The sequence below is a fragment of the Anopheles aquasalis genome, chromosome 3 (assembly GCF_943734665.1).
Source record: "Anopheles aquasalis chromosome 3, idAnoAquaMG_Q_19, whole genome shotgun sequence".
Lineage (NCBI taxonomy): Eukaryota > Metazoa > Arthropoda > Insecta > Diptera > Culicidae > Anopheles > Anopheles aquasalis.
In genome coordinates this window covers 59,267,969-59,276,048 of record NC_064878.1, presented here as the reverse complement: position 1 = coordinate 59,276,048, position 8,080 = coordinate 59,267,969, and positions in this window count along the sequence as shown.

Sequence of the window (8,080 nt, the reverse complement as noted above, 5' to 3'; positions counted from 1 at the left end):
CAGCACGAAGGACTTTTGCTTTCGCTGGCCACTGGCTGTGCAAACCAAACACTCCACACCCCAAGCCAGCGAACGAGCGAGCAAAGAACTTCACGTGACTCCACGATTTTCCCACCAACTCCCCTTCTCCACCAGTCCCACTCTCTCTCTCTCTCTCTCCCCGCAACCCTCAAAAGGGGTGCGTGATTTTGCTCCAGCAGCATCCGCATGTCACAGGAAAGGGGAGCAGCAGCTGTATAGCGTGCCGGTCCACGGTCCAACACTCACTTTTCGGGGCGGGGTGGATGGCACCCGGTGAGTGTCGCAATCCGGTCTTCGGTGAGCTCCAAGGATCGTCGGCAGTGGCCCTCGTCCTGTTGGTCGGCGTGTGGTGTTTGCACGATGGATTACATAATTACGCTCCAGTGAGCGCCGACCGTGCAGACGCAAAGGTTCGGTTCGTTCGACCAAACCCTGGCTCCTCTCGGTGGCCACGGCGATGATGATGTGTGTCTTTTTTACGATTACGTCTCCACAGAGAGCAACATAAAGAAAGAGAGTGCGTGAGAGAGAGAGAGAGTGAGATTCGAGTGTAAGGATGCGCTTTCTTTTAAGGTTTGGCGGCAGCAGCATGCCATTATGCTCCGTGTGCCGTTTCGTTAAGTTCGTCCTCGCTTAGGAAATGTTTACTGTGCGTCGCGTCTCGCGTTCAATGCATTTCACTCGAGAAGGTGTTTCAGCGAGCAAGTCTTCCTGCTAACGTAGTAGGCGCTCAAAACACGGTTCCGCGCCCATCGCAGTGTGCTGGCTTGGAGTGTTTGAAGGGCAGCAGCCCTTTCTGTCAACCTCCTCGTCGTGGCACGTGATTGAAAAGTGCTCAAAGTGCTGTTTGTGGCTGAATCCTTGAGTGTGTATAGTGAAAGCAAGAGTTTATCTGGCCTCGAGCATGATGATGTGTCTACCATTCAGTGTCAGGCGTTGTTGAAGCGATGGAAACATGGAAAGCCAACATCAGTGAGCATCAGTGAGTAGCAGCGGCAGTTCGTATGGTGCACCAAGTGACCAAAGAGTGGTAAAGTTTCGTGCAAGGCTTGCGACACGAAGCTCGCATCATTTGTTCCTGCCAACCAAACTCCTATCGGCCAAATTTGTTCACAAAAAAAAACAACGATCTCTTTTTACCAGCGACTAAGGTTAGTAGCACCAGGGGGGAAAAAACAGAAAAAACATCCTTCCACTATTTTCATTTCACCTCACAACGGTACCACGTAAAAAACCTTTAACTTTCGTACGAGGAACGCGAGCGATCGTAGCAAGCAGCGAGAAAAGCGAAGAACCAACAACAAATCAGGTCAATGACACACTGGGGAGGAGCGCACGTTAGAGCGACCCGTAAGCCAATCCGTCCCCGGGTCCGAGCGAGCTTTTCGGCGAGGTCATCCGAGCTGCACCGGAGTGCATCGGGGCGGATGATGCAGCGCACGAAATGCACTTTAATCCAAACCGAACGTGTCTCCCTCGTTCGGGGGGGGGGGGTGGACAATGGTGAAGCACTGCAGGGTGGTTATACAGGGCGGGAATGGAAATGGAAAATCCAATTTAAACCAAAATCCCTCTCGCTTTTGCCAACCATTCGCTCACCGTTGCACACTCGTTGCAGCAATCCAGCAGGGGTTGGAATGGGGCCATACGTTGCGGTAATCCAAGGGACCATCAATGGTCCACCGTGTCCTCGTGCTCGGCTGGTTGTAGTGGCCATGTGCAGCGAACCGAGTTGCACGCCACACACTCTCTAGTGACGATCTCGTACTACTGCTGCTGCTGCTGCTGCTGATGATGATGATGACCAGCGTGTGTCCAGCGTGTAACCAGCGTGTGGCGCAAGGTGGTGCTCACGTGGGTTTGGAGCGGCCCATCGTGCCGAGACTCGTGTACACACAGTTTAGCGCCCACTAATAGGACGTTCGCCGTAGCCACAGTCACCCTGTGCCCTCTACGCGTCTCTTCGTTTGTTCTCTCTGCTTCACGGCTTGGCACACCGAGCAGTAACACCAGAAGCCTTCGCTAACGACGACGACGAACGCTCTAGCCGTCGAGCGCAGTCCCCGTGGCACTTGGGTCGCTGGCAATGAATCATTCTACTACCCTACTGTGGCGGACGATGAACAGAGGGCTTGGGGCGGCAAAAAAGGGGCGAAACAAAGAAAGGGAGGCAGGAAAAAAGAAGAAAATCGCGAAAAACACATCCTTAGGGGAGGGATAAAAGCACGTCGGGATCCACCCGTTGGGTGGGAATGTTGGGGGGTGGTCTGTGGTGGATGTTGCTTCTTATCATTTACATTTTTACACCGCCACTTTCGTTGTACAGTTCGCTGCTCGACGCTCGAGGGCTTTTCGTCGCCACCAGCACCTCTGCTGCACCATCCAATCCCCCATCCTCCTACTGAGTGCCGCCTCGGTCCTGGACGTTGATGCTATCGCTCCATCCTCGCGCGGCACATCCGTCTTCCTCCTCTAATCCTCGCATATTTGATTAGGCGATTGTTTACTGAGCTTGCTGGGCCTGGGACTTTGAACGAGATAAAGGTGCTGCCCAAGTTAAATTGCACGTCTACGATCCAGGGAGGACCAACGAACCAACAGGATCGCTGGTACAGCCTTTGAATTGTTTATGATTGTGTCCTTTCCCGTGCGTCAAAGTGGCCGCTCCGTACTAGCGAGCTTCTGCTCGTCGTTGCTGTTGTCAAATCAATCAAACGATTTAAATCACGTGCACATCACCAGTGAGAGAGAGAAAACTACAAATTGAATTGACATAAAGCTCCGCATCAGATTGTTCTTTGTACGGCTGGTGGATTGAAATTGAAAACCTCACCCGGGCGGACTGCATAACGATGCGCACTCACTTCCCGATGCAGAGCTGGCCCAGGGGGGAAAAATGGGTTTGTAAGTGAAGGTTAATCCTGTACGAGGTCAGCCTCGTTCCCCAGAAGGAGTCACACTCGCAACATGCATGCAAGATCCGATCAGAGGAACAATGGCCAAACCACAAGCCACTCAGTGGTGCTCACTTCCGGGGACAGCAGTCTGTTTTGCATAAATCGCAACGCATTCCATCCCGTACCTATTGTCGGTCGTTGGATGGTTGCTGTAGCTGGCAGGAACGGACGAACGAGCTAGTTCCCAAGCGAATCGTGCTCGCTTGTTTGCGCGTGTATGTGTCGTGCTCGTAGCCGCTTGATTATGTTCCGCCCTGCGTTTGTAATGAACCGGAAAGAGAAAAGCCGAAGGTGCTGGGCAAAGGGTCGAGAAGGGGCCACGGTGACGGCAGTTAATTTCATTCCAACACCCAACCATCCACCCAGTTCACCCTAGGAAACCTTTGAAGCTGGGTTGGGTCCATGTTTGCAGTTTGCTGCGAACGCGCGCTCTCCATGTGCATGTGTGTGCACGGGATCTCTGATCGGAGATGTTGATTTGTGGAATTACTGGCGCGTGCTAGCTACTCCCTGGAGGGTACCGCTTGTGCATCTGCACGCACGTGTATCCGTTTGCGCAATTATGATGCTACATGATGCTGTCGATCTGCAAACGAGTGCAGGGCTTGGGATCCCTTCGGTGGGAATAATCCGCTCTTGTGTCAGTTGCAGCCCTTTGGCAATCGTCGTTGCATCGATTGCGCATTCGATTCTGGGAAGAAGGGCTTTCTGGGCATCCTTCATCTGTGCTCATGCTGTACAGGGACATGTGATTATGGATGCAATGTAGGGGGTTATGCAGCTGGAAAATGATGAAAGAAAAGTCACGTAAAGATGCTACCAAGAGACGAGTGAGGCCGTTAGGATGAGTGTTTCATGGATGGTGGAGAAATGCAATAGACAGCCGCATGTTTAGCTGCTTCATCGCTAGTTAGTTAAGCAATGTTACAGCAATTTTACGATTCCGGTTTCGAATTTGTCATCATTTAAAAAAAAATGGACACATTTAGGACTGCATCATGATGTCCTTTGAGCTGTTTTGTATTGTATTTGAGTTTTATTCACTTTAAAACTCAACATAAGGAATTATTATACTAGTTATGCGCACTTGAAGATTTTTTTCTGATGTGAATTTGAATTTAACGTTTGAAAAGCTGCTCAAAACAGTTTAGACGGATTGGCGAGGATTAGCGAGCATCTATTTGTGTTTTAAAACATGAATGTCTTTTCCACCTTTTCATATGTACGCGTAGATCATAGAATAATCTTCATCAGCCCAAAGGGAGAAATCGGTTTAAAATGATACTAAATGCAGAACCTACAGTCTCTAATACGTGTGATATTTCATATGTTTATGCGAACCACCACAATGCTTATGCATTATGTCAATATCGCTGAAGTTTTTGTAATTTTCTCGCTTACCGTCACCTTCCATCACGGTCACACGCAAACTAAAACGATAATTGTTAATGCAAGTCATTACTTCCGCCTGATTATTGCTTGTTTTGTGCAACTCACAATAAGCCCTAGCAGTAGACCGCTGTCCGCGCAATCGCGCTGTCAAGTGTACTTCGAAAGTAGCCAAATTCCCACCCTGCTTCTGCCCCTTCGGTGGCGCACCGAAGCGCGCGAAAAATGTAAAACTTTTCCCGCAAAACTGTCTTTCGACAGTAAATCCGCTGGCCGGACAGCCGACCATCAGCAAGAGGTTTCATTTGTTCTGTGCGATCGCACAGCTTAGCACGAGCCGCCACCACCGCACCGCCGGGACCCGCGGATGCAAGGCATTTCATTAAATTTATCTACAATCGGCTTATGGCTTCATTAGCGAGCGAAGCACCCGGGCACCCGAGGAGCGACCCACGCCATCAGCAGCTCGGAGATTTAGCCGGCCAAGCTCAACCACGCTGCCACCGCTGGCCCGACCGGGAAATCCTTTCTGTGGTGTGGTGGCCACAGCTGGCTCGTCCCTCTCTCGGGAGTGGATTGAAAGGTGGAAGAAGAATGCTGCTGCTGCTGCTGCTGCTGCTGCCGCTGCTGCTATCTCACTTTGTGCAGTGAAAACCGCATTCAGCTGAAGTTGATGGCCAATTTGGGTCTCCTGTCTCTTCCCCACCAAAGGAGGGAAGAAAGCGAAGCTTCAGTGAAGGTGAACCCGTGGGATTAAGTGGATGAGGGATGGAAAATATGTTAACCTAACATTTGCGTTTGAATAGCGCCCCGGAAGTTCGGATGTTTGTCGGCCTTGAATGCCTTGGCGTTTGGTATGCGCTTCCTTTGGGGGAGCCTGGTCAGCCGAAATGATGGCCAGCCGGAGCCGTAGTGTCCGATTGATGTGCTGCGGATTAGGGAATTCCTTTTACGCTAATGAATCCCTCGGTTCTCCATGAGGTTTGACCTCGTGCCCAGTGTCTGACCGACAGTGCTCCGGAATTTGATTCCCATCTCGAGATTCGAATGCATGGACCTTCTCGTGGTCCGGAAGACTCCATCCCGATGCCGGATACCGTGCGATCCGATGGGAACCTTCAAGGTTCCCTTTGCGATGACGACGCCATTACGACCAACCCCACCCGATTGGCAAATTGAATCAAAGCTGACGCAGGACGAGCCTCCACCGGGGCCAAATGGATCCCTACGAGGTCCAAGAAGACATCTTGAAAGATGCTGTCAGATGCCAGGCCCGTTCAACCGTCCGCCCGTCCGTGTCGGCATCAGTGCAGACTATCATTAAAAAGTTTCCAAAGCATCAAAGTGACCACAGCGACCTAGCGAGCGTGCGAGCAAGAACGCTATGCGTTCCGGATGCCATGGGCAACGGTCCCCAGGCCCCGGATGTCTCCTCGGAGCACCGGTGGAATGGCGCGAATCGTTTTGTTATTCATTGCGAAAATGTTTAAGTTTAATGGCTTTACGGTTCATTGAATTGCTTTTCGAAGATAGTCCCGGAGACGACCTGCCCGAGAGTATCGGGAAAGCGCTTCGGTGGAAAACTTTTACCTCGGCCTGCTCCGACCTGTAAAAGTGGAAAACAGTTGCTTCCCTTTGCCATTCCTTCCGGCGTAGAGAACGGAAAGCGATTGGTTTGTTCTCGCTGCGCCACGCGGTTTTACGTGCTCGTCCCCGTGAGCTTACGTGGAGTTCTTCTTCGGTTCGGCGCATCAGTTCGCTGAACCGTGAATTCAATGGCACACGGGGATTGATCCTTAAGGGGGTTTCTGCCATTTTTGTTTGTTTTCATTTTCTCTTTTTTTCTGTCCACACCGTTATGAATTGAATCGTGGTCGAAGTTTTTCTATTGAATTACTTCAATTTGCAAGCAAACTTCCGCCACAGAACTCATTCAGTGTGTGTGGTTAAATGTGGGAATAAATATTTACGACAAAAAGGGGATAATAGTGACAGTGTTCGATGAGAAGCAAGGAGGAACCCAGGAATATGTAACACCATCAAAGCGAATAGTTATGATGGTCTGGATATGATAATGTTGATGAACTGTAAAGTGCATTTTCAAAAGTTCATTCCCGGACGCGCATATTTCGTAAATCAAGTGTAACAGTTATGTGTTGTTTTGATTAGATTTTTTAATTAGCAATTAGAGGGTATTCAAAAGAGTGACGGAAGCGCGCTCGGAATGAAGCGGTCGGCTTGATGTTTTGAATAATTCATTTCCATCGCAGTACTTCATCAATCAAGCAGATCTATTCCTTTTAAAGGGTCGGCATAAAAATGGAATGAAAAATATGTGATTCATAGACATGTTTAATTAAAAATAGAACTCCACTCATAGCGAGTGTGCATTTCTTGTGAAAATGATTCATGTAATTTATAAATGCTTTAAATCTTTTTTTAAAACATATATAAGGACGGACGAGCCGTATGTTTAGTAATTGCTTTAAATCTATTTGATGAATTCAAAATTGACGACAAACACATTGCTTAAAGACCAATTTAAATCAACGAAGATGTCCCCGAGAAATGGCCACGCTCTGCCGGTGTGATTTGTCTGCGTGGCAGTTCCTTTAGCCGTGGCCGACCTTAAACGCACGACACACAATTCATCGTATTTATTTAAGCCTGTTTTCCCTCCCCACGTAATAGCCTGGCAAAATATCTTACGGTCACTGGAATGACGATAAAATGGCGGCCACGGGACCAAGCCATAGAAGCGGAACCAGGAACGGAACGGACCTCTTGGACGGTTTGGTGAGAGGGAGACTGATTTTTCAAATAACTGCTCCACCCCCCCCCCCCCCCTTGCCTCCCAACGTTTTCCTGGGCCCCGTTGGGAAACTGTTGAGCGCACAGCAAACAGATAAACAGCGAGACTCCACGAACGGACACGGAAATTGCTTATCGTCCTGCACGGACACGATCACACGGATGGCAAGATGTTGGTTTATGGAGAGATGTTGGTGCGCCATGTCGGTCAGTGTCATGGTCGGCTTTGGGGCCATTTGCAAACATGCCATTCTGTGCCTCCATCGACATCCTCAACACTCTGCTGGCGTCCCATTGTTTTTTGCTTTATTTACGATTTGCCTAAACTGATCTTCGTCCGAGAGTCGCGCCACAAAAGACTATACGGCCGACTGACCCCACCAGGAGGATCATCTATTTTCCTTCCCGGGGGTTTTTCCCAGACGACCAAACGTTGGTGATTGCGTGGCGAGAGAGATGCCGAGCGATATTTTATGTTGCCAATCGTAATTAGTTTTTTGCCTTTTTTTTGTTATTCGAGCGAACAGATCGTGACAGTAAATATTAATATCTCTCCTTTTGCTGCTAGTCGTGGCTTGCGTTTGTTTATGTTGTTCAAGTGAAGAAGGAGAGAAAGAAAGGATGGGTTGAGTGTGCGGCGTTTGCAGAGTTTGTGTGCCTCTTGAGCTATCAACCTGTCTGCCATCGACCTGGTTCACATGTTTTTTCAACTATCCATCGAATCCTAGACCTATTAGGCACCCACCTCATGACCTTTCCAATGTCCGGGGGAAACAACATCTCCTGTTGAATGCGTAGGGTGCCTTCGCTTCGGGTCAGACAAAAGGTTGTGCTAGGTGCTAGTGAAGCTTATCAGAAAGCTTGAGGAGGGGCAGAAAAATGTCATCTCAAGCTATTTACGA